Here is a 9,007-nt window from a genome sequence, read left to right on the forward strand (position 1 = left end):
TACTGTAGTCCGCCTCTGATTTATGAACAACATAGCCATATACTTCATCTGGTTTACAGTGCAGAGGCTCATATCATTGGCAGAATCCCCTCCATAGAACAAATTACTCCAGTGTTTCTGCAGTTTTACTGGCTTCCTCTAAAATACCAGATGGCCATCTTCTCAGAACCTCTGCTACTCTAAGATGCTGTTATTACCAAATCATGTCACTGATCTAGTACTACTTTTTTTGTAGTGCTTTGCAGGAATTATCAAGTCAGCACATTATGTCAGGAGCATACATTTCACCATCCTCACACGGTCCTGTCCATTAGGATTTTCCTCTGTCCAATTTTCTGGCTCCCCACCAGTCCAAAATGTCAAACTAATTGAGGAAGAACAAAAAGTTCTTCCTCCTTCAGGTCTTTGATTGAACAGTTCTCTGCAAGAATCTCTGAACAGTAAAAGTTGCTGAAAAAAATTGACAAAAGATGTGAGAACCTGTATTTTTTTTTTTTAAATACCTGCTCCTCCCTGCTGTCTATTTTTAACCATATCTCCCCTATCTTTGCTACAGTAGTATGTTCAGTGGTTTTACCTGCTTTCTGCCACCTGCGTCACACTCTGACAATGACTCAAACTACATGGTGAAATTTAAGACTGCCTTCACAAAGGACTGGAAGCAAAGATAAAGGCAGAAGCACTAGGAAATAACAAAATACTAAAAGGGAAAACTCACTCTTGTTTTCTCGATTGCTTATTTTTATTTTTATTTTAAAATCTCGTTAATTTTATAACACCAAATCACAACAACATTAACCTGAACAAGCTTTAAATGGTAAATGGACTGGTTCTTACATAATGCTTTTCTACTCTATCTGAGCACTCAAAGTGCTTTATACAACTTGTTCATTCACCCAATCACTTTTCTAGCATTTCAGTGCTATCTAACTAACATTCATACACATTCATATTCCGATGGATGCATTGGAGAGCAACCTGGGGTTAGTATCGTGCCCAAGGATATTTGGCATGCAGGCTGGAGCAGACTGGGATAAAACCAACAACCTTCTGGTTAGCAGGTGCCCCACCCTACCACATGAGCTACAGCCACCACTTTACAATGCAAGCTAAAAACCCCAACAATCATACGACCCCCTAAAAGCAAGCAATAGGCAACAATGGGAAGTAAAAACTCTAGTTACTATTTAACAGGAAGAAAGAAGCAGTTGTTTACACAACAGCCAATGTGGACAAAGACCAGTGAGTGAAAACATTTGCTAGCCAACAGCAGCCTAAATTAAATCCACACAAAAATCAGCAAAGTCAGAAACAGGTCAAAGTTGAAAATAGCTTTCTATGTGAATGTAAGGTCAAGCTGGATTTTTATGTGAAGTGTGTTGGGAGGATGGCTGAGTGGTCTAAGAAGGAGGAGTCAACAACCTATCCCACGCTTATCTTTAGTCTCCAAAGGGAGCAACAGATTCAAATCCCACTTCTCATCAGGCTTTTGTAATTTATTTAACGCTCATCACATGAACAGATTAAACATTTAAACCGTCAAACCCACAACCCTAAGTTTAAGAGTCTCATGCTCTCCCTGCTGAGCTAGATGGGCTGGGAAAAACCTCATTCCGTATGGTGTGGAAATAGAAACAGAGATCAGTTCAAATCAATTATGTCATTTTTCTTGACCCAGGACACACATAACATCTATCGACTGGCGTGGGAATACCTCTAAGTTTCTCCAGATAAGATGGATGAGGTGATTGGCAAGAGGGAGTTCTAGACTTCCCTGTTTTGGTGTATAACATGCAATGTTCTTAATGCATTGACGGTCCCTTTCCAGATGTGCAAGCTGACAATTCCGTGGACACTGATGAAGTCCCATACCATCAGAGATGCAACCTTTTGAACTGAACTCTTATAACAATTGAGATGGTCTACCTCATCTTTAGTCCAGAGGATACAGGATCCATTCATCCACCCATTTGTCCATCTATTTTCTTCTTATCCTATTAAGATTCGTGGGGGGGCTGGAGCATATTTTAGCTACCATAGGATGAGAGTCGGGGTAGACGCTGGACAGCTTGCCGACCTTTTGCAGGGCTAACATGTTTTCACATCCCTGAGATATATGGGGTTCCACCTGAACTAAGATAAGATAAGATAAGATAAGATAAGATAAGATAACTCTTTATTGTCATTGCACAGTCATACATAGTACAGTAGTACAATGAAATTGGAAAACTGTCTTACGTCGGCACTACATATAACACAACACGACACGATACGACACATCACAACGCAACACAAACAACACAACACAGTATATTAACTTAGTAAATAAAAAAAGAAGAATAAGTGTATGTGTATTGCACACTGTTATTATTGCACATTAATTATTATTGCACCTTGTTATAAATATAAATATTATTATTGTTATTGTTTTAAAGATTGTTACCTCCCCCCTAAAAAAGTCCAGGGAGGTAGCCAATCAGGTCAGCTATTTGCATTGTTCAGGGCTATTGCCCTATTGTAAAAGCTGTCCTTGAGTCTGTTTGTTCGGGACCTCAGCAGCCTGAACCTCCTGCCAGACGGCAGCAGCTTAAACACCCGGTGTCCTGAGTGTGTACAGTCCCGTAGGATGCTGCGTGCCCTCTTGAGACAGCGAGTGCTGTACAGGTCCTTCAGGGAGGGAAGAGGATGTCCATTGATTTTTTGGGCCATATTGATGACCCTCTGGAGTGCCTTTCTGTGTGCTGCGGTGCAGCTGGAGAACCACACACCGATGCAATATGTCAGCACACTTTCAATGGAGCAGCGGTAGAAGACGGTCAGCAGCTCCTTCTTCAGGTCCATTTTTCTGAGGATTCTCAGAAAGTGGAGACGCTGTTGGGCCTTCTTTAAGACCACAGAGGTGTTAGAGCTCCATTGGAGGTCTGTGTCTATGTGCACACCCAGAAACTTGAAACTGGAGACCCTTTCCACGCACTCCCCGTTGATGCTGACAGGCTGCAGCTCAGACTTCCTCCTTCTGAAGTCAACTACCAGTTCTTTTGTCTTGGTGGTATTGAGGTCCAGGTTGTTATCTACACAGGAATCTGACAGCCTCTGAACTTCAGCTCTGTACGCCATCTCATCTCCCCCTGAGATGAGCCCCACCACGGTGGTATCATCTGCAAACTTGATGACTAGCCAGGCTTTGCGCCTCTGCAAACACCCAATCACAAAACAGGAAGATTCCAAGACTTTCAACAAAAGCTTTCAATTATTTTACTTCCCTTACTGCTATAAGACAGCAGCATGTATAAGATGGAACCTTTATCATTAAACCCACACTTCATGTCATGAATTTCAAACAAATTTTCATTAAGCAACTTGAAATTAAACAAAATATGAAAACGCTGTCAGGAATGGGATTTGAACTCACACCTCTATTTAAAAAGCATAAGTGACGTTAGCAGGCTAATCTAAGTGATTCATCAAGCTCAGCCAAAGTCACTTGAGAAATGCAAATCCATTCTTGACTCCAGTATCTTAGACCTCTGACTAGCAGAACACTCATAAAGTCACAATGTCACAAATGCCTGTTCACAGGTTTAGCTGTATTTTTAATTTGGGGACGATATCTAAGTCAAGATCAAATTCAAGTCCAAATCAAACATCCATCCGCTTATCCTTTTTCAGGGGCGCGGGGGGCGCTGGAGCGTATCCCAGCTGTCTTGGGGAGAGAAACAGGGTACACCCTGGACAGGTTGCCATTCACTCCCACATTCACACCTATGGGAAATTTAGATTTTCCAATAAACCTATCCCTACTAAGTACATGTCTTTGTCCAAGTCAAACAATCAAAGTTAAAAAAAAATAAGCATATTTCAAATCCCAAAAAGTTGATTCTCTTCATCTGGACATAGAACCCATATCATGAACTTACAAAATGAATTTACAGACTTGAATGAAATTTGAAGACCATTAGGAAAGCAGAAGTCCCTTTGGTCCATTCTGATAATCTAAAAGTCCTCCACATAAAAGTCTCTCACTGTCATTTCAAAAAGTTTTTGATTAAGTTCTTTAAATGTTTGTCATGAGGCATGAGGAGGTGTGTCAGGAGTTTATTTTTAATAAGACATTCTTCAGGTTGAATAAAGACACTCAGACAGTTTAAGATATAAGGCAAGCGACGTGCACGGGTGAGAGCTCTTACTGAGACTCACACACCGAGTGCAGGCGATAGCTCTTTATTTATAGGTTACATCGCGTATGCGAATACATCACACTTCCTGTGATACAAGTTCCTCTGAACGAACGGTTGTATGTGGGTGTGTGTGTGTGTGTCGTATGTTTGCTTCTTCTAAGAAATGTTGTGCAGGTTGTTACCTCTTGTGGTTTAGGTGTTGCATCTGTTTCCTGCTTAGATAGTTTGTGTTGCAGGGTTCACTGTCAGTTTGCATGACAGTGGAAAAGTACAACAAGTCTTGTGAAATATATAAACACTTCATGATATGCTTGTTACTAAAAGATAATAAAACAACGAATAAAAACACATAAAACATAAAATCTTACAACATTCCCTCCTGTTGTTAATATATTTCACACATACTCTATAGACTTCAGTAGACAATCACTTGCTCGCGCATTTTCAATTGCTACATCATGTTAAGTACAGGAAATTTTTAAACACAGTCTTCTTCTTCCTCAGTTGCTATCGGGCTATAAGCTTGTGCCAGGAAGACTCCGGTTGCAGTGTCTTTAGCAACTTTCTTAATCAAAGCTTTGAAACATGGTACAATACAACAAACAATAATGGCCAACATCACTAGAATACTGCATAAAATGGTTGCCAATACTTTTATTGTGTCTGCCCACCCGCCAAACATATTATTAAAAACCTCGTCTAGTCCTGACCATGTTCCCGCATTTTCCTTTAATTCCGTTTGAAGTTCTTGTAACATTTGCATAGTTTGTTCAAAGGAGCCTCCTGGGGCTGTATTGTTGGGGATGAATGTACAACACATATCTCCAAACATAGCACAGACACCCCCACGTTCAGCTAAAAGCATGTCCAGTGCCATTCTATTTTGGACAGTCATGAGTGAGGTGGCAGACAGTTGTTCTCCTAGAAGTTTCAATGCTTGGTTGGTCAGGTTGACGTGGCGTTGTTGGTTGTAATAAACATAATTTATCCAAGCTACGTTTTTGTTTACTTGGACAATTGGAAGTAGAGAGGCAAAACCTGCGGCCACTTCACTTTGGGCCTTGTATTCTCTTGGTATTCCTCTGGGCACTCCTATTGCGTCGATCCATGCCTTATTGCCTGAGCCTTCCACTAGGCTTCTGCGTGAGCGCGTAAGAGCGTGGGTATGTGTTTTTGGGATTTGGATTAATATTTCCTGGGCTAAGGTTACTATGCCACAGATTCCTGTCCAGTTAGCAGGCAGTCTTTGCTTAAGGGTGCCATTGCACAGCCACAATAGGCCAGGAATTGGTCTCGTCAGTTTTGGCACTAGTATACTTTTTATAGCTCTGCCCCAACGGCTGTCGTTGCGCGTGTTGTTCGGCGCGCGCAGGTAAATAGAAGACCCGTTGTATATCTTTGGACCTAATATTGAACATACGGTTTCGTTTTTACAGTTACGCCACTTTGAGTACTCGTTACCATACCCAACCACGGACCATATTTCACTACAATGTGTTGTGTCAGTATCGAAATGACGTGTCTTATTTGGATAAACAAAAGATACACCCTGCTTTTCTGGGACTCTAAATCTCCATAGGCAGACCATGGTCATGTTATGGGCTAGTTCGGGCGGTGTGACCGGAAGTGTTATTAAGTTCTTTATTGGTTCTTTTGGAGCACATGCACGCAGACTTGTATTTATTACTGTTTCTAGAGTTTGTAGTAGGTTTACAAAGAATGCCATTTCAGTTTTGTTATGGGGTACATAATTATGCATTAGTAGACAATCAAGCGGATGTACCTGTGTCATATTAGCTCCGCTATTACCTATAGTTGCTGACCAGGCTCCCCACCCCACCCCGTTTCCGTCTGTTAATGAACCATTTGGGATAGGGTAGCCGACTATCTTTAATTTTGGGCGAGCTTCTGCACACACCACACAATTTATTCTATTGGCATCAGTAGCTGATGCATTAAGTTGATCATACCATGAGTTACCTTTTGGGGGTTGTAGGTGTGATTTCGTGGAGCATTTTTCACGACTTACTGTCTGTTTTTGTGTCCATTCATTACATGGGTCTGAGTCATTTGTTGTGGGCGAGTAACCTTTTGGACAATATGGATTACAGGTGTTATTTGTGCAGGCAATATTCATGCATACTATGGCTATTGCAAGAAACGTCGAAATTACAAAAAGGAGGCATAATGTTATGATTATCATTAGTTGGCATTCCTCTGACCAGCATCGTCGTCGAGTCCTGTTGGGGACTGGGTCCTCTCCATCTGAAATGTCTGAATGTTCATTTTGCACGTCTATGTCAGGCATTGTTTATGAGTGTCTGAGTAGTTACTTGAGTGATGGGTTGCTCTTCTGGTTTTGCAGGTTGGACTGATCTTCCGTTACTCTACCGGGCAGGTGGGGCTAGGTCGGTGCTCGGGCTACAATGGGGTTTCTTCAGGTCGACCAAGTTCACCAGATCACCTAGTGTGTCGACTGAAAGCAAGAAGTCAAGAGGGCGGGATGTACCCGATCTGCCCTCTCCTTCACTTACAGATCACTAGATGACAGGTGGACTGGCGTCTGGGCTTGTGTCCCCTTGTACTTTTTTGGCGTGGCTCTGGTGGATCCACGAAGGTCTTTCAGCGATTTTGCACGCTGTCGGTGTTGTGAGCAGGACCTGATAAGGGCCCTCCCACCTCAGAGAGCTCCAGTTTTTCCTCTGGAGTACCTTGATCAGGATCCAGTCGCCTGGTTTCAACCTGGAAGAGACTGGAGAAGAATCATTTGGCAGTTGGTTGCTCAGAACTATTTCTTTGTTCTCTAGTAGTTTTGTCATCCATTCTGCTAGGGTTGTTTCTCTAACTGATTTGTCTATTGGTTCACTGGTGATGGGCAGAGGAAAAGGTCTACCATGTACAATTTCAAATGGTGTCAGTTTCTGCGAGCATTGGGTTAATCTCATCCACATTTTTACTAGGCCTATACACTCAGGCCATGGTCTTCCTGTTTCTTCCATGCATTTTCTTAGTCTTTGTTTTATTGTGCCATTTGTTCGTTCTACTAGTCCTGCACTTTGTGGGTGATATGAGCAGTGATGTTTTATGCTGAATCCTAAGGCTTCTGAGACCTTTGATATGACCTCATTTACAAAATGTGTGCCATTGTCGGACCTTATCAAGCTCGGGATTCCGTATGTTGGGATAAAATGATTGCATAAACATTTTGCTACTGATATTGCATCTGCTTTCTTCACTGGGTAGATTTCTGGCCATTTTGAGAACACGTCTATTATTACTAGTGCGTATTCTACTTGTTGGTGTTTGTCAAGTTGAATGAAGTCCATGTGGATCGTGTGAAATGGATGTGGTGGTGTGGGGAAATGACCTCTCTTGGGTCTTATGTTTCCCTGTGAGTTGTGTTTCTGACATATCATGCATGTTCTTATGAACTCTTTTGCTGAGTTTTCAAAATTTTTTGTGTAGAATTGTTTAGAGAGTATCTCTACCATCCCTCCTGTTGACACGTGGGTTTTCCCATGTGTCACTAATGCTGCTGTTTTGTGTAGGGACTTTGGTAGGATTGGTTTTCCGTTACATGTCATGATATCATTTGTCAGTATTGCGCCTGCTTTTAGCCATGATGTTTTTTCGTTTTGTGATGCTGCTTTTTGTTCATCCTTTAGCGCTTCTAGAGGGATCAAAGTACATGATTCTAGGGTTAATATGTCATTTGTGTTTTGCGCTGCAGCCTTGGCTGCTTTGTCTGCGAAGTTGTTACCGTTTGTAATTTCAGAATTGTCTTTTTGGTGTGCTACACATTTACACAGGGCTAATTTTCTGGGCAGTGTTATGACTTCTAGTAGTCGTTTTAATAGGCTGCCGTGTTGAACCGGTGCCCCTGTGGACGTTATCATGCCTCTGTTTTGCCATATTTTTGCAAAATGGTGTACTGCAGCGAAAACATATTGACTGTCAGTGTGGATGTTAATATCTTTGTCTTTGTACAGTTCACAGGTTAACTGCGGTTAACTCTGCACTTTGTGCTGAGTGTGAGGAGGTTAGGGGCCTTGCCTCTATAAGGGGCCTTGCCTCTATAACTGTGTCCACTGTGGTTACTGCATAACCGACACAGTTTCTTCCTGTTTTGTCCTTTGTTGCGGAACCGTCTACAAAGAGGTTTGTGAAACCTGGCTGTGGTAAGCTATATATATCTGCTCTAGGTTTCGTTTCCTCATCTAGCTTATGCATGCAGCTATGTGTGTCACCATCTGCTTCTGTCGGAAGCAGGGTGCTTGGGTTTAACTGACCACATTTCTCGATGGTGATGTGTGATTGCGAGAGCAAAATACCTACATAGGACAGTTGTCTTGCATGAGTCAGATAAGATAAATTAGCCTGTAGCAGTATTGAAGTTACAGCGTGTGGGACTTTCACAATTAGTGTGTGTCCTAAAACAATGTCTGCTGATTTCTTTACTGCTTCTGCTGCTGCCGCACATGCCTGTACGCACGTTGGTAGACCTGACGCTACAGAGTCTAGTTTACATGAGTAGAATGCTAATGGTCGTTGTTTGTCTCCGAAAGCTTGTGTTAGTACTGCTTTCATGTATCCTGAGCCACCATCTACGTGTAGATGGAATGGTTTTTCATAGTCTGGCAGAGCTAGGATGGTGCCTGTCTGTAGGGCTAATTTCAGGTTTTTAAAAGCTTTTTCTGCTTCATCCGTCCACTCTATTTTATCTTTTAGCGCTAAATTCTTTCCATAGATTAGGTTCTGCAGGGGTTGAACCATGGTAGCGTATTCTGGTATCCAACTTCTGCAGAAGTTGCACAGCCCTAGAAAACTCA

This window comes from Oreochromis niloticus, linkage group LG22, assembly GCF_001858045.2.
Source record: "Oreochromis niloticus isolate F11D_XX linkage group LG22, O_niloticus_UMD_NMBU, whole genome shotgun sequence".
Lineage (NCBI taxonomy): Eukaryota > Metazoa > Chordata > Actinopteri > Cichliformes > Cichlidae > Oreochromis > Oreochromis niloticus.